Genomic DNA, 25,593 nt, shown 5'->3' on the forward strand with positions numbered 1-25,593 from the left:
AGTAGGTACAAATTATTTCAAAAGATTTTCAAATTTATATTCGAAAAAGTGCGCAGTCATAGGAGTTGACGGTAGTAAACGAAAGTCACACATGTCAAGCCAATAGCTTTAATTTATAAATAATTTTACTTACATATCCTAAACATGCTTAGTTATGATCTCTTTAAACCAGTAACAATTAAAACAAAAAAATAATTTCTTAAGACCATAATTATTACATTAACTAAAAGGGAAACAATGAGAAAAGTTTACTTTCAGTACTTTCGCCCTTTCTTTGTTCGTGTACCGACTTTTGTTAAAGAACAATTAACAGCTAAATGAGTTAATAATAATAATTCATATAAAACAGGTATGAATGAAAAAAAAAAGTATTCAAAAAATTGTATATGGTAAAAAAAACTTTCCTTTTTTCTAAGTATAACAAAACGATAAAATTATGTCACCTAAATATGTAAGTATACTTTAATAAGTTTGTTTTATAAATATTAACTTATTTAAATATATTAAGTTTTGTCATTTGATTATACTGAGGACAATCAGTATCTGCACCAATTTTCATCGATATGCAAATAGTTCCGAAGTTTAAACAATTGTATATCTTATCTGACTATATGTAGACTATTATGTATTTTGAGAATACTCATCTATTGTACTGAAAAAGCACGTTAAAGTTCGAATGGGTTCGAATTATTAATGGTTATATCTCAAAAACATCACTCTTCGTGAAACTTCAGTGTAATTTTACTACAATAAAGCTTAGACACACAAAACTATCACTGCATTTGAAAATTTGGCAAGGCTAATCTTTTAAATGTTTGTATTGTGAAACGTTATCTGTTTCTTATGAAAAATTTGAATAGATATACACAATAAAAAATAACAGGTCGATTTAATCTTGGAAATGGTTGTGGAATTTTCACATTTATTTTATTGCGTAAGACAAAATCTATTGTTCATAAGATTTAAAATACTTTTGGTGCGGATGTGAAGGGAAAATATTTACATATTCTAACATGCAATGCGGATGATCTGAAGACTTTCAAAACCAGCTAATTGAAAGCAAAAGTAAGTCGGACAATATTTACGAACAAGTCAAGGTAAGTAATTAATTAGGACATTTGATTTCTTTTGAAAATGAATGAAAAAAAAACATTTTGCGTATTTAGCCAACTTCTATAAGTCTTAAGATTATAGGGACTTAATCATTGGATTGATATCATTACCATTCTATTGTTTACCACCAATATTAACTTCTAAATCAAATACTTGTGATTAAACTGTCAGATTTTGTATTTATACGCCCACTATTATTGTTTACCACATAAGGATAATATAGCGAAAGTTAAAAATGTATATATATCACAATAAGCAATAATTTATTAATATACATAATACATATATTTATATAACTCTCTATATTAGTTTTCCATCAAATATCGATGTTCAAGGTCAGTTGTGTGATGATGATGGGTACAAAAACGTGAAAAATAGCTAAAAGATGAAAAGATGGTAAATTCTGTTCAACCTGATGAATGCATCATCAGACAACAAAGAAATCCATAGCACCTTAAACGGTGAGTGCGTCGCGTCGGTCTGTGAGTCGAAAAAAAAAACAGTGAATGAAAAACAATTTGTGTATATATTGTTGGTTTAAAGTGACACGCGAGAAAAATAACTCACGACCATTGGTATCTTATTTCGCTCTAGAGTCTCATTTACTTAACTTTCCAGTATTACATTATCATCTTAAAAGCTATTGTTTTGTCTTGCTTTGGTTTCGTATATTATTTCTTTTGTTTCTGCTGGGATACAATTATTTTTAATGGTTAATGGCCACTATCTCAAATGAATGTGGTACAAATAATAATTCTGAATCCGTGATAAAATCCTGAATCATTCAATTGGCTGTCTAAATAAGATTTGTCTTCGTAACGACTTTATTTCAAATATTAGCAAAGTATACAAGTAATTTAGAAGAACTATAACATTTTTAAAAGTTTATTAAGTTTAAAAAAAAACATCCTTTTTTACGTCAGAAGGAAGCTACATGATATGAAATTTTCAATAAAAGTTGTATGAAAAAGACTGGTGGAAAGAATTTTTTTCTGTCGAAAAGAGTCTATCTTGAATTAATACCCAGAGGGTATTAATAAAAAATACAACCCTCTGGATTTTTATTTTTGACTTATAAGTTTCAAATCTATTTGCATTTCATGTATCAGTCTAAAAGTGGGTACAGGAAGAAGAACTTTTAAAAAGTGTAAGAGAACTTTTAGAAAGTGTTAAGAACATATAAATAAATAAATATGAAGATCTCTACCAGGGTTCAACTTTTATGGAATTTTTTGAAGTGTTGAATTTTATTGAGTGACATAGATGCAAAAATTATTTATTTGTTTTTGCAAAAAAATCTAATTTTAACTTGTAAATATTTTGATATGTCGTTTACGCTCTAGAGAAATAGCCAGCTGCATTCTATAATTCTATAGTTATTGCAATATTCAGGAATTCAAAATCCAACGCCTCCTTTCAAACCCTTCTAACTTTCCTAATGCTCACACTGTGTCCCTGCAAAATAAGGGTAGTAATATACCGTTTACTGTCCGCTTATTATTTTAAGGCTTTTTAAATTACCTTTAAAACTAAACTCGATTAGAACTGAATGCTTTCATTTTTATTACTTTCGTATCCCTATGATTTTATTACGAAAGATATTGAAATTAGGTTATAGCCTTCAGATGTTAGGTTAAGTTCCATATGTACAAAATATCCTAATGAAGGTATTGACTCTCGAACCATTTTATTTGAATCTAAAACAAGCAACGGTTAATGATTAAGAACGATGAACTGCTGACGAAATGCAACTAGCTCAAAATGTGGTACAAAAATGGACTGGCAAGATAATTTTTATATAGCACAGTTACAGATGCCATAATCTGGCAATTATTTTTAATACTGAATTCCATGAAATTGTGTTGACGATACTTTGATATCTCATATTAATGTTAATCAGAGTTCATGATCAAATTAAGAATACTCGTATATACCATAGACATTGGTACGTATCACTTGTTTGTTAAATATATTTTAACAATTATTATTTCAATTCATCAAATACATTTATCACGCTTTAACTTTATATGAAATGATAGTATCTCACGGTACAAATATATTCTACTTAGAAACAGAAATGCATGTCACGTTTATTTCATAATCAGCCATCACTGAGACGCCTTTATAGCTTCACATTGACTTCACTTCTATTGATATGAAATCAATAATAGTGACTGTATATTTGTTTTTTACATAATGTTAAAAAAGTTGTGAAGACATTCGAAAATGTTTTTTTCTTTTGTTTTATAGAGAAGAAGGTTTGTTTTTACATTGAAACATTTACAGTGAGGTGGTAAAGTTTAACAAATAATTTTATTTAAAGGATTATTCTAATGTTCCTGAAAGATCATTCGGAATATTTGTTTTGTAGATATCACTATAATTTCATACCAAATACCACCCAAGTAAGAATTTATTTTTTTTTCGAACTCAGCTGACATTGCAAACAAATTTAATACAAAAACATACGTTTTTGAGATTATTAATTATTTTTTCATAACAGTTCGTTCGGTGGTTATCGAAACTTTTAGTGTCATACAAAAAATTCTAAAACTAAAGGCGTTGGACTTTATTGTGCTCACAAAATATAACAAAATTAAAACAGTCTCTACATTTAAGCTTTATTTTAGAATCAACTTCCTTGCTCTACTTAAGGTATATAAGGTCACATTTATTAACGACTTTCTTGAATAAAAGTACTTCTGTCCTTATCACGAGTTCTTAGGATCTGAAGATCGTTTCGGACTTTATTTAACTTTTAAAAGGGCAACCATTTTTTTAAATTAGTTAATACACCACATGTTCAATTATTTTTCAAACTGACTGTTTTTCCAAAATAGCTTTGCCGAGTGTTGACTGTTTTTCTTTAAACGACTACGAATTTAAATAGAAGACATGGTAATAAAAAATTATATCAATGTTTACGTTGTTAAGAATAGTTAAGCGTAGGTAAAACGTAATTTTCAAATTTAATTTTATCGTAGAAATAAATCGAAAAAGAAAAAAAAATACATTCTTTACAGTGATTGAAATATTAAATAGTGTCTCACGGAATATAATGCGCACGAAAAATAAGTGTCATGATACCTATGTTCTTGGAAAAATTCTCTTTGGTCAAAAATTCCAGGCATCAGCAGCGTTCACTTTGAAAATGCCTATCAAAATTCATTGCAGACCATTTTTATTATTTTTGTCGGTTTTTGTTGGTATTAAAATGTTTTTTTTTTGTGTTGTTTGTTGTTGGCATTCGTGCTACCGACCATCGCGTCGTGTCGCCATGGTTCAACATCAACAATGACTATCGACGACGCCGATGGACGTCGAATGCTCTGAATGACCGCATGAATAGAAACACACCTCAAAACCAAACTTATACACGATATGACGATGTGGCGACCACGGACCACCAAACGGTATTATTTTTTTAATAAACATATACATATAGTTGTAGGTGGGTGCTCTAGCTTGCTATAAGCCATATCAAAACGATTATAAGGTTAAAGATAGGGCCAAATGCGGAATATCAAATCGAAATCCTGGTTTAAATTCAAGAATATTCGTACTCCTCACTACTTCTATAGTTCAAGAGGGAAGGTTTCAATTTTTTTTTTTTTTGTTTTAATACTCTAAATTTGGTTTCTTAAATTATTTAAATACAATGTTCATGTTCAATTTGATTTATGAACAGAACAGAACAAAAACTTTTTTTAAAGCAGTCATTTATATGTATTTTGATGATTTGACTGGGCATCTCAACTGCGTTCATTAAACTTTTTCTACTTTGTTTTCATTTTTGTTTATATTGAGAGCAAACTTTAAGTGTCTCTGGTACGATTAAGAGACTTAAATAAGTTAATAAGTTACTAGAGCACTAGTTCAGAGATGGGAGCTGCACTTAACTTAAAGTTTTAACAAAATATTTTATGTGACCTTTCCACAAGATGTGATTGGTGAGGAAACACACTAACTGGGAATTTGAGTTTGTTCAGTGCTAGTCTTGGATAGGACAAAGTTGGTTTATTATGCTACAATGAGAATAAGTTTTAGACGCAGAATTTTGATTTGTCAGGATCAAAATTTTATGAGCCTAATAAGCATAGCTTTTGAAGACCGACACCCGAAGAGCAGGGTGGTAAATATAAAAACAAATTAAAGAGGCTGGTGTTTTACCCACACTGATAACTTGCCATTCGTATCCGTCTGACGATATTTCTTAATGTTTAAAAAAGTATTAATAACTACATTTTGCGAAAGATACAAAATTGTCAAATATCTTTCTTTGTTTTCATAATACTTGAGTCGAAAACCATTTCTTATTAGATTTTTTTTTTTTGATTTTGTAGATTTTCGTGTTTTGTCAAAATAGTTGTCAATTATATATTCGAGTCGAAATTTTTAATAACTTTTAGTAGTGTTAGTCTTTATTTTTTGTAAGAAAATACGAATTTTTGTCAATATTTTACCAGATGTCAAAAACGTTATTCATCGTTGCATACAATTATTTAAGAGGTTATTATCATTTTTTGTTCGTAAAATATATAAGGCCTTTTTTCAAAATTATAGTATTTTGGTGTCACGTTATCACTTTTTTAAACTAATATGGTAAAAAAAAACACCCATTAATTTTTATTTATTTAATTTTATTTAAAAGTATTTTCTGCATCTTTTGATGTTATTATCTGTAAAACAAATTTTATTTGTAGTTGATATAAGTTCTAGTTCTTTTTTTTAACTTTGTGATTACAATTTTTTTCATTAACTTTCTTTAATTGGCTAAACAAAATAAAACTTTGTCATTTATTACAGATTTATAAGCAAAAATAAAATTCGAGTCGAAATTTTTAATAACTTTTAGTAGTGTTAGTCTTTATTTTTTGTAAGAAAATACGAATTTTTGTCAATATTTTACCAGATGTCAAAAACGTTATTCATCGTTGCATACAATTATTTAAGAGGTTATTATCATTTTTTGTTCGTAAAATATATAAGGCCTTTTTTCAAAATTATAGTATTTTGGTGTCACGTTATCACTTTTTTAAACTAATATGGTAAAAAAAAAACACCCATTAATTTTTATTTATTTAATTTTATTTAAAAGTATTTTCTGCATCTTTTGATGTTATTATCTGTAAAACAAATTTTATTTGTAGTTGATATAAGTTCTAGTTCTTTTTTTTAACTTTGTGATTACAATTTTTTTCATTAACTTTCTTTAATTGGCTAAACAAAATAAAACTTTGTCATTTATTACAGATTTATAAGCAAAAATAAAATTACAAATACCATAAAGTAACCTTAACTCTCAGATTATCAGCTGGTTGCCAACGAACGATAGGCCGCCATTCGAATAAAATTAAAAAAAAAAATGCTGCAAGGTAAGTTGTTTTTTTTCGATGAAATTTTGTATGATGGCAAAGGTAAACAAAAACCTCTGAAGGCCATGAAAGGTCGGAATTTCGCATGTAACTTTTTTTTTTAATTTTCGACTTCATTTTATTGTTTTGAGGTTTTGTATTCCTTCATATGAAGCCCATGGTGGGCGAATTTTGAAGTTTTATCCAAATGGGATTTAACAGTAGAAATATACCACCCATCAGAAAATTTAGATATGTATGTTCGTATTATAAAGGAGATAACAAAAAAGAATCTATAGTAACGTTTTAGCATAAACAAACAATTGGGTCATTGAGAAAAAAAAGAAATTATTTAAACTGTGACTTAGTTTTCTCTTGTTTATATTTACATAAAATATTTAGAAATAGATTAGTTTAACATAAAAGGTACTCTGTTGCTGATGAGAGGAATAACTTAATTAATCTTGAGCTTAAAGAATGATAAGGTAATTTTCAACTGGAATCTTTTTAATTATTTCATTCAGACATGAAAGACAAAACATATTTTTAGTTTTGCTCTTTAAAAAAATGCCAACAAAATTTTGCAAATTTCCAATACATTTGGAATACACTGCTTATTGCTTTCATTTACAGCTTTTGACACCTTAGCATATAAAAATGTCTTTCTAATGTAACCGCAAAAAATATCTTTTAATGTTTAAGGCAAACAATTTTAACATAAAATTCTATTTTAGAAAAAAATTATACTTTATTTGTCAACAAAGAAAACTTAAAACCCAAAGAAAGACCTATATAATACGTTTCGGGAAAACCGTCATCCAAGTAGAAAACAATTTAAAGATAACCAAAAATACTGTTATTATTTTAAGTAAGTGAAAATAGGGAATTGGTTGCAAATTTGGTACATCACAAATACCATTACAATTCGAAAAGGAAGACAATAAAATAAAATTGTCTTATGGGTTTTTCGACTAAAAACTACCTTAGCATACGTAACGTTCTTTTTTAGGGTTTACTGTGAGGAAAAGCACATTAGGTTTTTCTTCTGTTTAATTTATTCTAAAATGTTGGCTACATAACAGTAGTATAGTTTAAATACATTCAAACCTATAAATCTTGGTAAACATTTAAGATCTCCAATTATAAGTTTCCTTAAATGTTTAAGTGTTAATTTGTCTATTTGGTGAAAAAATAATTTTTTCCTAAATTATTAACGTGACGATTTTTGCACTTAATTCTAGAAAGTTAAATTGGATGTTGAAGCATTTATCGTTCCATTTTTAATAATAGCCTTTTGGAAAATCCGATATTTAATTTTGTGTTGAAATCGGAAATCGGGATCACTGAATCTTTTGGAGTTTTATATTGATGCCAACTTTGACAGTTGTTTAAACATTAAAATTTGAGAGAACTATATTTCATTCAGCATAACAACCTAAAACAGCTTTATTTCAACTTACTTATTTTAATAGACTTGCAACAATAACTCTCTACAATTTATTTCTTGCTAATCTTGGCCCCTGCCCCCTATTAAGCCATACATAACTAAGAAATATTTGTATTTAATAAATAATCTGTAGCCTTGTCTAGAAGAGGTTAATATGTTTTTGTTTTCATTTTTATTAAACATCGTTACAAGTTATAACCTCATAACAGGTCAGTTTCATTCTTTGGGTATATTTTGTGCTGCTTTTTTAAAATTCTTTAGATTCTTGTCAAATCATTAAACCAATGACATTCTAAAAGTTTGTTGAGTTAAAATAAGAAAGAATAAGATCTTTGGGTAGATTTCAAACAACTTTTAACCGGTTTTTTCTATGGTCTTATGTCAAAGCGACTTATTATGCAACTTTATTTTTTTTATGAACAAACAAAATGTTCAAGAAGTATACCTACCTACAGTATGACCCCATTCCTTAACACAAGAGCGGATTAAAGTAGAACGCAGCTTACTATAGCACCACCACCTCAACAACCACTACCAAATCAACTAGAAAGTGATCAAGAGCATGTAAAATTTGTATTTTAATCGGGTTTTCATCAAACACCTGACTTGATTATATTTTTTATTATTATTTTATTGAATTATTATATTCTCATTTTACTATACACATACACAATGCCATCGTTAGGCTGGTGGATGCAGGTTTATGTAAAAAAAAGATCAATGACCCAAAGGAAAGCTGGGTTTTAGTTGCATCGGATTGGTTATGTTTAGGGTCTTTAAACTAAAAGGAATAAGAAGGGAATTCCATTAACGAAATATAAAATGATTTTTATTTAATCACAAACAATACAAAACTGGTTTATTGTTTTGACAGTAAAATCTCTCATTTGAGACTGAGTTCACAGTAAGATAACACTAAGTATGTGCTTCAGAACAAAGTATGGTGGATTTGTTTGAACATGTTGAATTGAGGTAAATAATTTGTATTGAAAATATTAAACAAAGCCGAAGAGGTTCTTTACGTCGCAAATGCAAAAATGTTCTTAGTTTTTTTAGAGAATTTGAACGATTTTAATGCGTTTACAAAGATGACAGTATCTTTCTTTCTTTTCAAATTTTACAAATTTACATTGCAGTTAATGCGCGTCTATCTTTCGAGAGCAAACAAAATGGAATGTTAAATAACAATTCTGAATTACATATATATGCTCTAGAAACACATATTGCATTAGAACGAAAAATAAGTAAATAAAAGAGGAAGAAAAGGAAGACCAAAAGATGCCGAAAGTTAACAACAAAAGTTGCAGGTCTTTTTACTTTAAAATATTAATATAAATACGTTTTAAATTATTTTATTTTAAACAAAATCAACGAAAAGAGGGACCTTACTGTGTAATAAGTTTATCTAAATGACGAAGGTAAAAACGATCGTTATTTATAAAATGACGCATAGGATTTTTAATCAAAAACCCGACACTGACAAATGTATGAGTATAAGTGTAGAGTAGCTCTAGAGTTTACATGTTCAACAACAATAAGAAAAAAAAAGAAGTTTGAAAAAATAACGACCATTTACAACCGCATTATCTTCAAAAATATCGAAGAAAAATTATATGTTAAGAAAAAAAATTCTATCATCAACGAACCGGATCCTAAATGATAGAAAATTTGAATATCTCGAACAAAAAAAGGAACCTACAAATTTACATAGGTACAAGTCTGCAAACCAACTTAAGACCCAAAGAGCATCGCTTCTTTGAAATTCTTCAAGTGTAGAAGTGGATTATGCCTCGCTCCTCCTCGGAATCGGCATCGGCTCGGTTTGGCGTTGAATTCGAATTGTCATCAATGAATGAATGGATTCCCGGAGCTGCGACGAGGTTATGTGATATTTCAATGCCTACGCACTCGAAATAATAAATGATCTTCTAAATGAAAAAATGGTTGATGATGATGATCATCATCATGGCATGGCTTGGAATTGTTTGGCATAGCATATGGCGAAGAGAAAGAAAAAGTAAAAACATGAGCTTTATAATGGTAGGTAAATGAAAATAAATATAAAAATTTACTGCGATGGATGGAACAGTTCTTGAGGACACACAGAACAAACACTATATTCCCTCACATTTTAACAAAAGACACATATCGCTTTGACAAAGAATCCTTGAAAACCAGAATGTCGTTCTTCCTTTTGTTTGATTTTTTTTTATTTGTCGACATTTCGCATTCAACTTGTGGACTTGTTATAAGGAACATTTCTATTTTCGTCGCTCTGTAGGGTAGTTTGGTACATACTTTTGTCGGTTGTCTTTAATAGACTTTTTTTTTGTTAAGAAAAGAGTCGCATTGGTAAATGTCAATCTCTACTATGGCGTCAAATAGATTTTGTAGTTTTTTCTTGCTCTACGAAAAAAGATTGTATTGTCATAAAGTTATGTGGAATTACAATTACAATTTCATTTAATTTATTTAAACAAAATTAAAATTGTGGTTATGAGTTCAGTCTTTGGATTATGTATGTATCCAGAGTTACTTACTTAAATAAATGATCATTTAATATACACACATATATTTTCAAAAACTATGCATTTTTGTATTTCAAATTACTTTAATTAATTCTGAGTAATTGATAACTGCAAACAAATAAACAATTATTACGTAACATTTTAACTATTATAAACTGCTTAACAACATTAATAATTGTCAGCTTACAAGTTTTATTTTGTTCCCACACCAACAGTATAAAGATATAAATTTCATTTAAAATTGTCTCAATTGGTAAGAGTAGGTGTTTCATTGAAAGGTTACTTAAAAATTAATTGAAAATAATTGAACCACAGACAAAGGTTATATTAAGACACTTTATGATAGTAATTATGTGTCCTACGCACAATATTCTGTATCGATATTAAAAAGCAATTCAACGACTACAATTTATGTTTCTATTATTGTCATTGGAATTTCTTTGTTTAAATAAAGAATCCAAACAGGGGATTATTTATTTTTTATTAGACGAATAGATCAATGTAAACAACAAACAGATCTTTCAACTATTTTTACCTATCTTTATAAAATACAGTGAGTGAGTCATAGTGCTCTAACAACGGAAATTAAACAAAAGCATATACAGGAAGTGTTCGGATATACTAAAAAATAGGCACACAAATTCTTTGAAAATGCGTAACAATCTTTGTGCTTGGTCATAAAACCTTTAATATGAATACCTTACAAAATATTATACATATTGCAGTTAAAAGAAAATTAATGTTTATTTATATTAAAATTTAATTTCACACTAAAAACATGTATTTTATTTCTTGTGGATGTCAAATATATAACTCAACTTGAACCTTTCTTTCACATAGCCATATAAATTATTCATTTTACTATGAATTTCTACTCTATTCAGTTGAGTTTAGAAAACAATATTTGTTGCATACTCCTTAAACATAACATATTATTCTTTAAAAGCTGCTTTGACGATTTAAATTAAAAATATAAAATATGTTTATGAGTATTTTTTTCCCTTGATGGAACAAATTGACACTCTAGATTCATTAGAATAATCATTTAAAATTCCAAAGTTGGTGTTTTCTTTACTTAAACGTCTTTAGAACATTTTAAAAGTAAATTCTACTTATCAAAGGAATTAAATTGGTATTAGAAAATGTTGATTTTTTAATAAATAATGATTGTCGATGATGCAGAATATCAATTTGTACCATTGAGCAGAAAGTTCACCTAAAAGAGACCAATTTTTGAAAATTTTTACAAACTCTACAAGCGTCCTGAACACAAACAAAAAAGAAAGAGTATGTTTTCGACAGAACCTGGACAAATGTCACTAGTGAAGCTGAAGATAACACTTCTTGCCAAATTTTCTTCTGTACTTTAAATAAAAATTTTAATTATTTGGTACAGTGTTAAACCTAATGTTATTTTCAAACCTATGAAAAACAAATTTTAAAGGCACACTTTTAATAAGTTTATGTTAATCGCTTTCAAGTGCACGTCTAACCAAGGGAAACGGAATCGAAAGCAATTTATTTACTTATATTTTTCCAACCTTTACAGGCATTTTTTTCCACATCTAAAGACCTTGACTAGAAAAAGAAATAATAAATAAAAACACTTGTATATTTTACATGCCATTTGACATTCTTCATAGTTCATTGAGAATATGTTAATCAGACAAAACGTTGAATGCGTTGTTTATTAACCCCCGTGTCTGTGTACTTTTGATCGAGATCACTCCCAGTTTTCAGTCTAGCAATCTCATATATTTATGTTATATTAGCAAGCTTCATTGATTTTGCAAGTAATTTTTATTTTTTTATATTTATAATTTTCTACCTTCAGACAAACTACAAGGTTCATGTTTATCCAATAGAATAGAATAAAAAAAAGAAAAAAAGTGCAGCAGGTGACTGTGATTTTTGTATCTGTATATATTCTTTTAGGATTATACTTTATAGTGTTGGCGTTTTTTGTGGTAGTGGTAGAAAAATAATAATAATAATTAGTCTCAAGGTTAACCACTGGAACAGAGTTGAAGTTAATTTAACAGCTAAGATAAGTTGAAAAAAAAAAACAAATTTTTGTTGATACATCATACACATGTACCTGTAATGTACAGTGTGTTGCAAAAGTTACCTATAGATTTTAAAAGCTTTAAAATTCAGCTACAAAATCTTTTCAGTTACAGTTCAATAAGAACTCTGAGAAACAAACTTTTTTATAATGGCAAATATGCTTAACTTGCAAAAGAGACTGTTTGTGCTTACAGATTAAAATCTAGCAATCAGCTTAACTTGCAAAAGAGACTGATTGTGCTTACAGATTAAAATCGGGCAATCACATTTATTAATACAAGTAGCTTCCAATTGTGTTCAATATTAATCGACTTTGACGTCATAAGATGATAGGTCCGTTCGCGTACCCTCCTAAAACAGTCCAATTTTACGAAAAAAATACGACATTTATCCAAATCCTGTTCGCGAACTCAAAAGTTTCGTAGTTTTTCCTAAAAGAGAGCGCTCACGAAAGTGTAAAATATTTCCCTAACTTACGAGTTTGTGAAAGGTGTCAAATGTGATAGAAATTCAAATAAATTAAATAATTTTGTCGCTTTTGATTGCAATTTTAAAGTTTCAGTTTAATCAAGTTGTTTCATAAAAGAAAACAATGGGCCAGCATGATGTTGTAGTTGTTGTTTTAATTTATCTATATTAAAAAAATTTGAAAATACGAAATGAAATGATGATGTTTTAAAATTTTTATTTTTATTGACAGTAATATTGTGTGAAAAATTTGTTGTTTTCCAGTTCGGTTCCTTTTTTGTAGTTTTTTTCTTTTTGTGAGAGAATTTAATCCCCACTCTTCAAAACACCTCTTTTTGCAAATTTTATGGCAGAGTACGTGAACGGACCTAATAATTGTTTTGATTTGCTACTAGGTTCTAATTTCCACTTTTATACCAATTGAAATTCAATACAAAAATATAAATTGGAGTTTTTAAATTCCCTTTAATCAAAATTGATTTCATTTTTTCGGCCCTTCAAACGAAATGAATTTCCCTGTTCTTCATTTCGATTTTTGTGATTTTGAAGTGATTTAAATTCGAATATATCAAGTTGATGTGATTTTGAATTTGACAAGAGGAAGTTATGTTGAAAAACAACAGTATTTTCACTTAAAGGAATAAACCTTAACCTTTGTATGTAATAAACTAGATTCGTGAAAAGTTGCATATTCTTTTTCCTTTGCATTTTGGGACGGACAAAGCATTTAAATTGATTTTGCAGCAGGCAAAATGTCTTCTCTATAATATATCAATTCAAACAATGTCCTCTCAAAACCAAAGTCTTTCCCAAACGAAATGTATTTATAAACCTGTAGATAGCTGTTATGTGCATCAGCACAATGCAAATAAAACCAATATTTAAAAAACACAGAACAAATAAAAACATACGAAATTATGACAACCAACTGAATTATTCGACCGATGTTATATACATACATATGTACAATGTACATACTACATATGTCAGTATTTAATTTAACTTGCAGTGATTTCAAAAAGTATTCCAAGTTATTTAATCGATCGAATGTGAATGATTTTCAATTAAGATTTAGATTTTATTTCACTCGATGTTGGGAACCTAGCTGCTTATCTATACAAAGGGAAATAGTTTTTTAGGTGACTATTTTTTAGACCAAGATTTGTGTGATAAGTTTGTCCCTACATATACAGCTCACGTGACTCACGTCTTATATGACGCTTTACTACATCAAAAGCCAAGTCAATGCATTCGTTTGACACAAAATTTTAACAAAATCGTGTGTTAAACTATTTGAATACTTTTACAATGCAGTGTTACGAGTAGTTCTGCCCTTTGTGAAAGTCTTAGATGTTTAATTTTTTTGTCTCACTGTATACAAACCGCGTGCAAGTTTATAATCAATACCAAGGGGAGCATTTTGAACAGTCATTGAAAAAAAAATTAAACAGCAGCAGCAGAACAATTTACACGAACCACTTCTAAAGTATAAGAGTGCAAAAAGCCTACGACTCACGTTCCGTCGTGCCGTCTGTCGCCAACAAATCGATGGCGTTGTGTCGAGTGTTAGTCAATTTGTGAGTTCATTTGTGATGTAAACAAAAACGCACCCACATAAAATCGTGCTTGATATTTTGTTTTTTCTTCTATTTCTTTTTATTTTCTAACCCTCTTTTGAAATTGGTCAGTTATTATTGCTTTTTATTTGATTCCCTACCTTACGGTTCAAGATTGTTTTTTTCTGTTGAAAACTTCAAACATCATTTGATTCGTGAGCAGCAAGTAAACCGAGTTCAGGCTTTAGGATCGTAGGTATCGTAACGTACATATAATGATTCAGAATGAAAAATTACTCATTCCTTTAACAAAAATAGATTGGAAGAACCACATTTGGGTTTGATGTCGGAGTCCAAACAAAGGTTCACCATGACGACAGTTGCTGCCCATATTTGTAATTTTGTCCGTTTTTTTTTTTGTTTAATACTTGTCTTGTAATTATACCTACCTACAGCTAAGTTGATTTTTTTGCACTTCGATTAGAAATTATGGCAAATTCATGTTTTGTGGAAAGCTGCCTACCAACGTCGAAGACGCGGACAGCAATGGTCAGTGCGTTGGTCAGCAAAGCATGAAATTAATATTTATATTGTGGGTTGTAAAATATGTTTGTTGTTCTGGATGAAATTCAGAAGAATGCTGTTTGAATTTTGAATTTAAACACAAAACAAATACCTACCAATCATAATGTAGATAAAGTACCTACTTACTTTAAACGTTATGTCATTTTTTCATAAGAGATCGATTTTAATCAATTTTGATATAATGACGAAATGGACGTTGGAAAATTGATAATTTTTAAATTTTTCTTAAAAAATTATCAGACTTTGTAGATTGATGCGAAAGTTATAAAAGGTTTAGAGACGTTCTTTTTTAAACAAAAAACATCTTTCAATATTTGATGACTGAAGAGTTTTAGCCTTTAACTCGTCTTAACAGGTAGATTATTTGATTCGTTTGAAACATTTGTCATAGCCTTCGTCAAAACCCTTTTGAAATATGTTCGTTAGAATAATAAAAATAAAATAAGGTTAGGTAAAGTTGAAAAGGGGTGATGCATCATCATCTCACCCGGTTCATTAAAGGAAAACAGAAATTTAAGTTGTCCCTCCTTGACACATCCCGTTCTTTGACAGAATATTATTATTACTTCAAACATCGAAGACTTCTAGCCAGACCATGTTGAGGAGAAAGAGAAGTGTCCTCCTTTGGCTGCTGATCTTTACATTTGATTGCCAAAAAGATTAATTTAGCTCATCAGTCTAGCCGCCATAGTTCGAGGCGAGTCTCTTTCAGTAATATGTTTTTTTAATCGGCTGACTTTAATTTTTGGGTCAGTTTAGTCTCTTTCGGATTAGGGCTAAAATGCAACAACAAAATAAGCCGGGTTGGCTCTCTGGATTTTTGGATCGTTTCATCACTTTGAGTATTATAGATATTTGTTGCAATAGTTGCTAAAATTTGATTATTTACATGTTTTTAAACATTTTGACACCCATTAGTTATTTTGATAGCTGCTTTAACAAAAAAAATATTGGAAAAAACTAATATTCCAAATTGGACGCGTAGCAATTTGAAAATAAACAGACTCGCTCATAATTATTTAGTTTTGAATTTATCTTGGCCTGTTTGGGACTAATTATAATTATAACTATACGTAAAAAAACTACTTTATTCGCATTTTTATTGCCGTGATAGTTGTACAAATAATAAATCTATTATAGTGGATTTTGAAATATTTTAGCTATTTTACCATTCTACAAAAGTTCCCATAGAAGAAACTATAATACTAAATTTCAAACGAAACATTTTTAATCAAAACATCGCGTGAGCTTGATGTCTATATATTACATATATAACGACAGTCCTATACCCAACTCCCTGAATTTATATCTAAGAATTGTAATGAAGAATATAGGGTAAATGAGAATTGGAACATTGCAATTTGCAATGTTGGGTGTCTTTCGATGTATACCGAGAAGGTACAGTACATTGCCATGACTACTCTTTTATGTGCTTGCCACAAACAAAGTCAACATTATAAACATTAAGACCTTTTTCATACATTTATAGTAATTTGAACAACAAAACAAGTATGACTCATTTTTTATCTTATGGTTTACTCATTTTGTTTGCTCATGACGCGACGACGACTTATGTATATACGCTTACATCCACAAACCATAACGTTTTTCGCAATAAACCTTCTACAAAAAAAGGAATAAAATACAGATTTATCCTGATTCCTGTTTAGAAATAGGAATAACAAAAGCACTTAATTATGAACATCGGTGTTTCTATAAAAACTAACAATTTAAAAACTTTTGGAAAAAAAATACAAAAATTGGCAATATTTTGAGCAGTAACAGTTATAGGTACTTATAGCTACTCGTATTGTGATTCGAATTAAAATTTGAAGCATTATTTCTGTGTGAACGTTTTCTAGTTTGCCATATTAGATTGCTGAACTGTCATCGAACTTAATAGGTTATTTGAATTCATAACAAACTTCACTATGGTGAATATAAGTGTTGCCATTTGGCAAAATAAGTTCAGAAATGTTCAATATAATTTGAGTATTTGCCTTTAACTCCGCCTTAAACATAAATATGTGTGTTCAAATAAACAAGCTGATCTTAATTTTTAAAGCTTTTATACAAGTTTCACTTCAACGTACTTTTACGACGAATCAGAAATAAAGTTTGGAGCAGCATCCACAAAATTGAACAACTATATCAGTTTAAATATTATAAAATTGTGTATGAATATTAATGTAAGCTATGTAAGGTTTTTCTGTATTTCGAGTACTTCAAGCGAACTATGAACAAGAGTCTTCATCCGAACTTAAACATCAAGCAGATAATGAAAACACGTACATTGGCCGAAGATGGCTTTTAAATACCGATCAACCAATAAAACCAAATGGGTTTAAATTTTTTCAGTTTTATAGTAAGTTACCATAATTTATTAAAAAAATCCAAACAATTATTATTTTAAAGTACATTTTAACACCGCTCTGGTACGAGATTGGCTTTCATATACAGAACATATACACAAACCTAGAAAATAGTTTGTCGTATTGTTCTGTCCCAAAATCGGTTCATGATTCGGGTCTAGTGTATGCCATATTTTCCTTGAATTTAAAAGAATGTCATCTCCAACCAAATTCTATTCTTAAAACTTTTTCGAAACGATAAAATGGCAACCCTATACACAAACATAAATGTGATGTGATCGGGATCTTATGCACGTTTTCTATCTACACATATAGGGTGCAGCTATCTTCAAACCATCCACCCAATCAACTTTGAAAAAACACCTGGATAAACAAAGGTAGGCAAGTTATAAAAAAAATGAATCATATTACACCAGAAATTCCCATTAAAAGTTGTTGTTCGTACTCGCATAAAGTGACAAGCTAAATTATAGGTATGTAAGTTCAGTTAATATAAAAAAGTTGTCTATTCATAACTTTTATTTAAATTAAAGAACATCCTTTTAAACATAAAAAATAAAATACATTAGTTGATGGTACAAAAAACATTTGAATTTAGGGGAAATCACAGGTGGATTCTTTTTTATTAGAATTACTTGAATGTTTTATAGAAATTATTGTAAAAAAAAAATACAAGAAAGGGGTCCCAACCCAACAACAAATGGTGGTGTTACATCAACCATGAATGGAAGTAAAATAAAAAATGTTGCTGATGGACTGCTAGTTATTCATCCACTTTAAAAAGATAGGTACCTAGTGAGGGTCATGTAGGTTTAACAATGAAGGAAAAAACAAATATTGCAAAAGGGGTGACAAAATGGAAAAATATGTTAGGTCGGTAGGAACTCAAAACTACAAAAAAAATTAACGCTTTCAAAAACCTTGAGACAAAAAAATATAAAAAATGAAAGCCCACAATTTTTGAAACAATGTAACAACAGTTTTTTAAACAGCTACATATTGGCGCAAAAATTGACAAAAATATAACGTTTTCTATTCAAGAATTCGGCTTGCTTCGGATTATAAACCACTCTTTACGTCAGCTTTTTGAGAAATTAAAAAAAATATGTAAATGTGTGAGGCTTTCTATAAATTCATAAAGCAATATTTTAGGATGATTTACCTTTCTTTATAAATTGTAAGCATTTATACCACTATAAAGTCCTGCATACATATAAGCCTTAGAATTTTGTTCGTCTTAACAAGACCATCGCACGAAGTTTTTAAAATATATTGCTCCAATATAAAAAATAATGCTGAAAACGTGATATATTTTTCATTTGAGTATGAAATCAAAGCTTAGATTCGAGGTAAACACCACAAACGTCGTCGTATGTATTGAATCAAATTAAGACTCATGTCATAAGTCATCACATAACTAATGACAGTTTCTAAAATAAAAAATAAGTAGCATACCGAAATGGTTTAAACTGTATTCTAAAGACTAAGATTTGTTCATAACTAATTCATCAAACATTGATGAACAATCAATAATATGATATTCCAATTTAGAACAACTAAATCCATTATTAAAGTATTACTTGCTTTTTGGGAAGTTCTAACTTCACAGACATCTTTTGTCTTTTAAACTGAGAACAAGGTAGGGAAAACATGTTTACTTTTTACTAACATACAGCTGTGGACAACTAATTAGAAACATTACTTGCTTCTCATTTCCACATTCACTTTGTCATGTGTGACTAGAATAGAGGTATCCTAAACGGTGTAATGCAAGCTTTATTAGATAATTGTTTGAAAAGCACCATTTGTGCATAAGTCTTTGCATAGTACACAACAAAATCAAGGTAAAAAGTGTTTGTTTCAACTGGTCAACTAATTAGAAACAGTTTAATTAGATTTGATTTGTGTGAAATAAAAATAATCCTTTTATTTTGCATTGGTAAGTAGAAAATTCTGAATTGCCTTTAAACGTTTTTAAAGAATAATTTTTTAAACTTTAGAGGTCATTGCAATGAAATTAAAGAGTTGTGATCCTCCTACAAGGAAAGCGATTCTTGAGCTCTGGAACCTTAAAAGTCCTATAGGGCAATTGCATCTCAAATGAACTGTTCTACAAAGAAACTTTTCAATGCAACTAAGCATTTTCAAAACTTTAGTACTCCTGAAAATGTACCTCTTGAAAAACGGGCCCGCAAGACAAGCTGCCAAATGGATCGAACATAAAGCTAGCCAAAAAAAAACTCCAAAATAAGCTCCACAGAGATACAACGCCAACTCTATGTTGCATTCGAGAGGCCCACGCACAATCACAAGAAGATTGGTGGAAGTTGGGTAACATGGTCATGTTTCTAGTTACCGCAAGGCAACGTAGACTAAGAATAGAGTTCGCAAGTTCACACGCCAACTGGACAACAAACGAATGGAAGTATATAGTGGGGAGTGACGAAACTAAAATAAATAGGATGAGCCAAAATGGTGCACTATACGAGTATGTCCGAAGGCCAAAAGGAAGAGCGTTCGAACTCTAATATGTTTTGCCAGTAAATAAGCATGGAGACGGCTCGCTTAACGTTTGGGGTTATTCCTCGTGATGTTGAGTTGGCCCAATCCATCGAATCGATGGAACGCGGACAGCCGTTTAATACATTGACATTCTTAAGGAACGATTAGTGGATTGGGCCGATGAAAACATGCCAGTGATATAGATGTTTCAGCAAGACAACGACCCCAAGCACACTGCTGGAATTACGAAACAGTTTTTAGGGCCCAATCGATAACAGTTCTGAACGGGCATCAACAAGTGCAGACCTAAAACCGAAAGAGCATCTTTAGGCCGATGTTAAAAAAGCTGTTGCTTTCAAAAATAACACCAACAAAAAAAAACAACAAAAAATACAGATACTGCTTTACAACGAATTCAATTTGTGTTTCTAATAAGTTGTCAACAGCTGTATACTTTTTAGTTCAGAGACTTGCTCTTCGAATTCTTCTTTTTTGATTGGTATTCAGCAATTGTCTACAAACATCGGAGTACAGCTTGAAAACTGCAATCTCCAACAGTTCTCAATAAATTTCAATCTTCATATGAATTTGAGTGGTTTTTAATCAAAATCAGAAACAAAATTTACCTCCGCATAATGAATCCGCACATCACGTTTTGACTGATTAATTTCTTTGATAACATGACAAATCGAAACATAAACTGTTATCAATCCAACAAAACTATAATATGCATATACAGATTTATTACATGCATTTTGACACTTCTCCTCATTGTGTCTTTCACAAATGATCTGATTTAATTTGATTTAATTTTCTTGAATACTAAATGTGAACCCAACCCTTTTAAATCTTAGATCTTTTAAAAAAATAAAATATATATTTAAATATTCAATGACTCATCTGATAATGACTTGTTACATTTCTGAGAAATACATACATACATATATTGAGAGTGCACATTGCGCACTCCACCCATATTATTTCAAAGCCAACAAACTGGGAAGTAAAACCTTCTATATCAATTTAAATCACTACTTCTATCCTCAAATGTTTCAACGACACCACAACAAACTGCACAAAAAACTGCGCATATATGATTACCTCATTTTATTTCATTCCACCCAGCCAGCTCGGAACAGCCAACGAGGTGATTTGCCTTTTGTGGCCCACGACCACGAGTCTCGCTGATCTCAACTGAACAACAAATTCATTCTGAATGACTGTGACGGATCAGTTGCAAGCGGGGGCGTATATGTCCTGGCTACTAGGCATATTTTAAATGTGCTTGCTTAACACAATCTTGAATACTAATTACACTGCTAGAATGTAATTTATTTCAGTTTGAATCTTTAGAATGTCGGCTTACCTAGCCTGTTTGGTAAAATAGATAAATTAATGCGTACAAACATAACATCACTTTCTAAGAACCTTGTGTTTACAATTTGTGTTGGAAAAAAATAAATGTTCTTATTTTAAATTCAAATCAGAGAAGGATTTTACCGAGAAACTTGAACTCTTGCTTTCAATTTAGTTTAAGATTATTATCATTATGTTACTTGGATACAACACGTTTGTCTCCATTTTTAATAATGAAACTTCATACGCTTTGTACATTCAAGTTTAAAAAAAAAAAAAGCCTTAATCTGTTATGATCAACAAACGTTTAGAATTATTATAGTATTGCAACCCAGCACAAATAGATATAGGAGTATTACCATTGATTCTTATAATCAATATACGTCAGGCCATTCGAACTGTTAAGCAACTAAGGATTCAAACTTGTACCTAAGTCAAGTTACTACACTCGCTTCTCGAATGTTGAATTCAGAATTCTCAAATATAGTGGCGATGGCACTTCACTGCATAAAAACAATACTGCTGCTGTTGAAATCGAAGCTGCAGTCACATTAGTTACTGTGATTATTCAATTTTTGGTAATGATTTCTTAATAATGTTACCAAATTCAAACAACATTATTGCGTTCAACCAAATTGATTTAAAATTCGTATGTATTTTGGTAAAAATCCCATGAACTAATGAAATTATCCATTAAAATGTTTGCTAAATGTTTGCCTGGTTTTGGCAAACAGCAGTTTTTATTTTTTAACAACTTTAGCTATCCAAATCTAAAAATTCCTATCCATTACTTCATTGAATACAGCCATTTTCGACGATGAGTCCAAAGTAGTTTTTTGCATTGGACTTATTCGATAATAGGAACGACAAGTATTATTTTAAAAGGGGCTGGAATACGACCCACACTAATAATTTCTCATCTTGTCTGTCAATTGGTCTAAAAGTTTAACGAAATATGAATAACAATATTCTGTGTGAAATTAAAAAAATTGAAGTATATATCTTTCTTTGTTCCATTAATACTGGAGTCGAAAACTATTTCTTATAATTTTGTTGTTGTTTGTGTAGGGTTTCGTGTTTTGTAAGAAGGTTGTCAATTGAATTTTTCTAATAAAATAACTAAACGTTAGCAACGCTATTTATTTTATGTGATGAAATAAGTTTAATTTCAATACCTGGTTTCGTTCCAGAGATTTTAAGTGGCATTTTTGATAGTTATTATTTCTTATGTAATAAGCATTGGATTTTTTAAAACCATTGTTTTCCGTTACCAACAAAACTTAGCACACAATGAAATCATTTTGAAGTCAATACCTTTATTTATTCAGGTATCGAAAATGGAACATCAATTTTTACCAATTTTCGTAGTATTTTTTGTGGAATAAAATTTGTATGAAAGAACTGACAGTTGGACTTTTATAAAAATTTAAATGAAGGCAAGAGATTTAATTTTTTTTAAGTATTTGAGCCGAAAATAATTTTTTACCAACTTTTAGTAATGTTTTTTAAGCTTTTTATTTTTTTTTGAAAAAAGCTATCAATTCGAATTTTCTCAAAATTTAATCAGGTGTCAAAAAAGTTATTCTGCATTGCATCAATTATTAATTTTGGAGATAAACCCATTTTTTTCGTTAAATGTTCGAGGTGACAATATTTTTTTCAGTTTTTTTTTTTATGTATAAAAAATAGTTTCCCAAACGTACGGAAGCAAACACAGACATCTCTCTATAAATCTTCGATTTAGATTCAAGAGATTCAGAAAGTCGAAAAATGTCAACATTTTCAATGCGACACATCGAATTGATTACAATAACTTCCTATAGCAAGTTAAAAATATAATTTCTCGTGGAGGCGATTGTAAAAAATATCCATTTTTGGAAAATTGTATAATTACCTACATAATTTTTTAATTTATTTTTCTCACTTCATACAAAAATGCTCAAGGTAATCAATTATTAAATAGATAACAAGAAACAGAATGGATGAACACCCGCACAACAATGATATAATTGTTTATTGATTTTTTAGCGAAATCAATTGTCTTATTGTCAAGAATAAAAGAATGAAACCCAAACAACTACAGCACAACAAACCCACTTCTAAACGTCAAATATTCGATTATCTAGTACACGTTCCAAGCCGTGACACAACAGTTTGTTTTAAATATAAAAAGTTGAATCTTAAATGCTTAAGTCGAGTATTTTTGGGGTACATAAGTTCAAATGTTTGACAAAGAACCGTTATTGCACAATCAGTTTTTATTTCAAAAATAAATGTCTTTTTCATATATAATAATATACAGAATTTGTTACAGATCAAAAAATAAAGAAGATATGCGATGAGCGGAAGAATAATAATTGTGTTCTCAAGTTCCGGTACACACATCACAAGATACCACCGTCACCGATAAACAGTGGACCAATCCGTTCATAAACTGGAATAAAATCAAACAGGATCAAAGAAAAAGAGATTTTATTTTGATATTTAAAAAAAACGCCAAATGGCCGCCAAGGCTATGGATTAAATTTCATTCACTAAATTTTTCATAACCAATCCGCTCTTATAACATCAAAAATTATATCTTTAAGATTTTTGTTCTATGCTCCAAGCATAAGAATGTAACTTTTTGTAAATTTGTCAAACCACAATTTCTCAGTTGTCAAATGTGATAAATAACAAAAATTTTTCTTGCAAAGCTAAAGTTACGCCAAATTGTTTAACATTTTATACGTTCTTGAAACATACTTAAAATTTTCTTTCTCTTCAATTTTGAATTAAAGTCAGAAATCCATAAAGATGTAAAGTTTTCGATTTGTCACAATAGAAAATGTCCCATTGTGTGTCGCATTGAAAAATCTCAATGAAATGGTTACACAATTAAGGTAGGTGCATGTCTACCTAGCATATAGTAAGAATTATACCAGTTCAGTTAAAGCAATCCTCAACAATTGTTCATGTCTGCAAATAATGTCAAAACGAAAAAAACCAGTTAGGTATGTATAATAAAAAAATCATGCAAACCATCACATGGAACCAGTTAAAAATGGTAACGACTTTAAAATGTTGGGAATTTTCGTTTGCATGTTTATGTGATTTTTATGATTTTTTTTTTCATCCATTTTTTTCACACTTAGTAAGTATAGAATGTTGGAGAGTTCTAGATTTAAATTCGAAAATCTTTGGAAAGTTAACTGCTCTGGCTAACTGATGCGATAGTGAGTGACACACTTTAAGGACAATGTTATAATTCTTTGTCAAGCAATTAAAAGTACATTTTTTAATTTTGATCTTGTGTAGTATCGGTTTTTGATACTAAGAAATTATGATAAGTGAAATGATTCCTTACAGCCGATTTTTCGACGGGGTTTTAAAATAATTTTTTCATTATTTACATAAATTTAGCCAGCAATATTAAATTTAAAAAAAAGTACCCGGAGCTTGATGATTAGTACATTGGAGTGTCATGTCAGAGATCTTCGGTTCAAACCCTGTCTGTGTCATCTCAAGTTTTTTTCGCGGGTACGGCCACTTGCGAAATTCTTGTCATGAAAAGTTTCTTCCCAAATAAACCGTTCGTCCGGCCCTGCCCGACAACATTACTCTCACACAGGAATGGTTGAGAATTGAAAGTCACTAGGCTCTTGTTCTCAATGGAATGTTGCTCCACCTAATTTATTTATTTTTAATATTAAATTAAACGAGGTCACAAGACTGTAATTTTATCAATACTTCAAATTTTCATTCTTGAATCTAACATCCCTCTTTTCGTTGAAAAAAAAAGATTCGAAATGGATAGAACAAGACGGCTCACTTACGGTCTGATTGTTTAGAGTTATAAGTCATTTTGACCCCTAGTTAAAGTTCTTGTCCTTTCAAATGGAGTCATAATCAACATTTATGTGTGGCCTCATTGTATTTTTATGATATTTTTAATTATAAAAATGTTATCGAAATATTTTTTTTCTGAAAACGGTTTCCTTTGATGATTAGACAATTTTTATTTTTAAGAGACATCTGGTTCAAAATGGAAGTCGAGCTCCGTTCCTTACAAATAATGTTTCAATAAACATTTTGGTCTTTATTTGTTGAAAGAATTATTTTACGGCCCTCTAGGTTAACATTAGTCCCGACGTTTTTGACTATGTGTCAATATGAAAATGAACAATGTCAAGGTCCTCACTTATAATCTTATTGATCAATAAATAAATTTACTACTGCGCCCCGATGGCCTAATTCAATGAAGAA

General features: G+C 29.8%; 1 protein-coding gene and 1 long non-coding RNA gene across 3 annotated transcripts in view; both read right to left on the reverse strand.

Annotated features, from left to right (window-relative positions):
* The window catches only part of LOC129948401 (partitioning defective 3 homolog), a 95,749-nt gene that overhangs the window by 65,844 nt on the left and 4,312 nt on the right, over positions 1-25,593 (reverse strand). The window lies entirely within an intron of this gene.
* Positions 2,464-2,937, reverse strand: LOC129948403 (uncharacterized). Its single transcript, XR_008781865.1, has 3 exons — positions 2,884-2,937; positions 2,635-2,810; positions 2,464-2,568 (listed from the first exon to the last, which is right to left on the reverse strand). It is a non-coding gene; the product is annotated as an uncharacterized LOC129948403 (long non-coding RNA).

Source organism: Eupeodes corollae, chromosome 2, assembly GCF_945859685.1.
Source record: "Eupeodes corollae chromosome 2, idEupCoro1.1, whole genome shotgun sequence".
In the NCBI taxonomy this organism is placed as follows: Eukaryota; Metazoa; Arthropoda; class Insecta; order Diptera; family Syrphidae; genus Eupeodes; species Eupeodes corollae.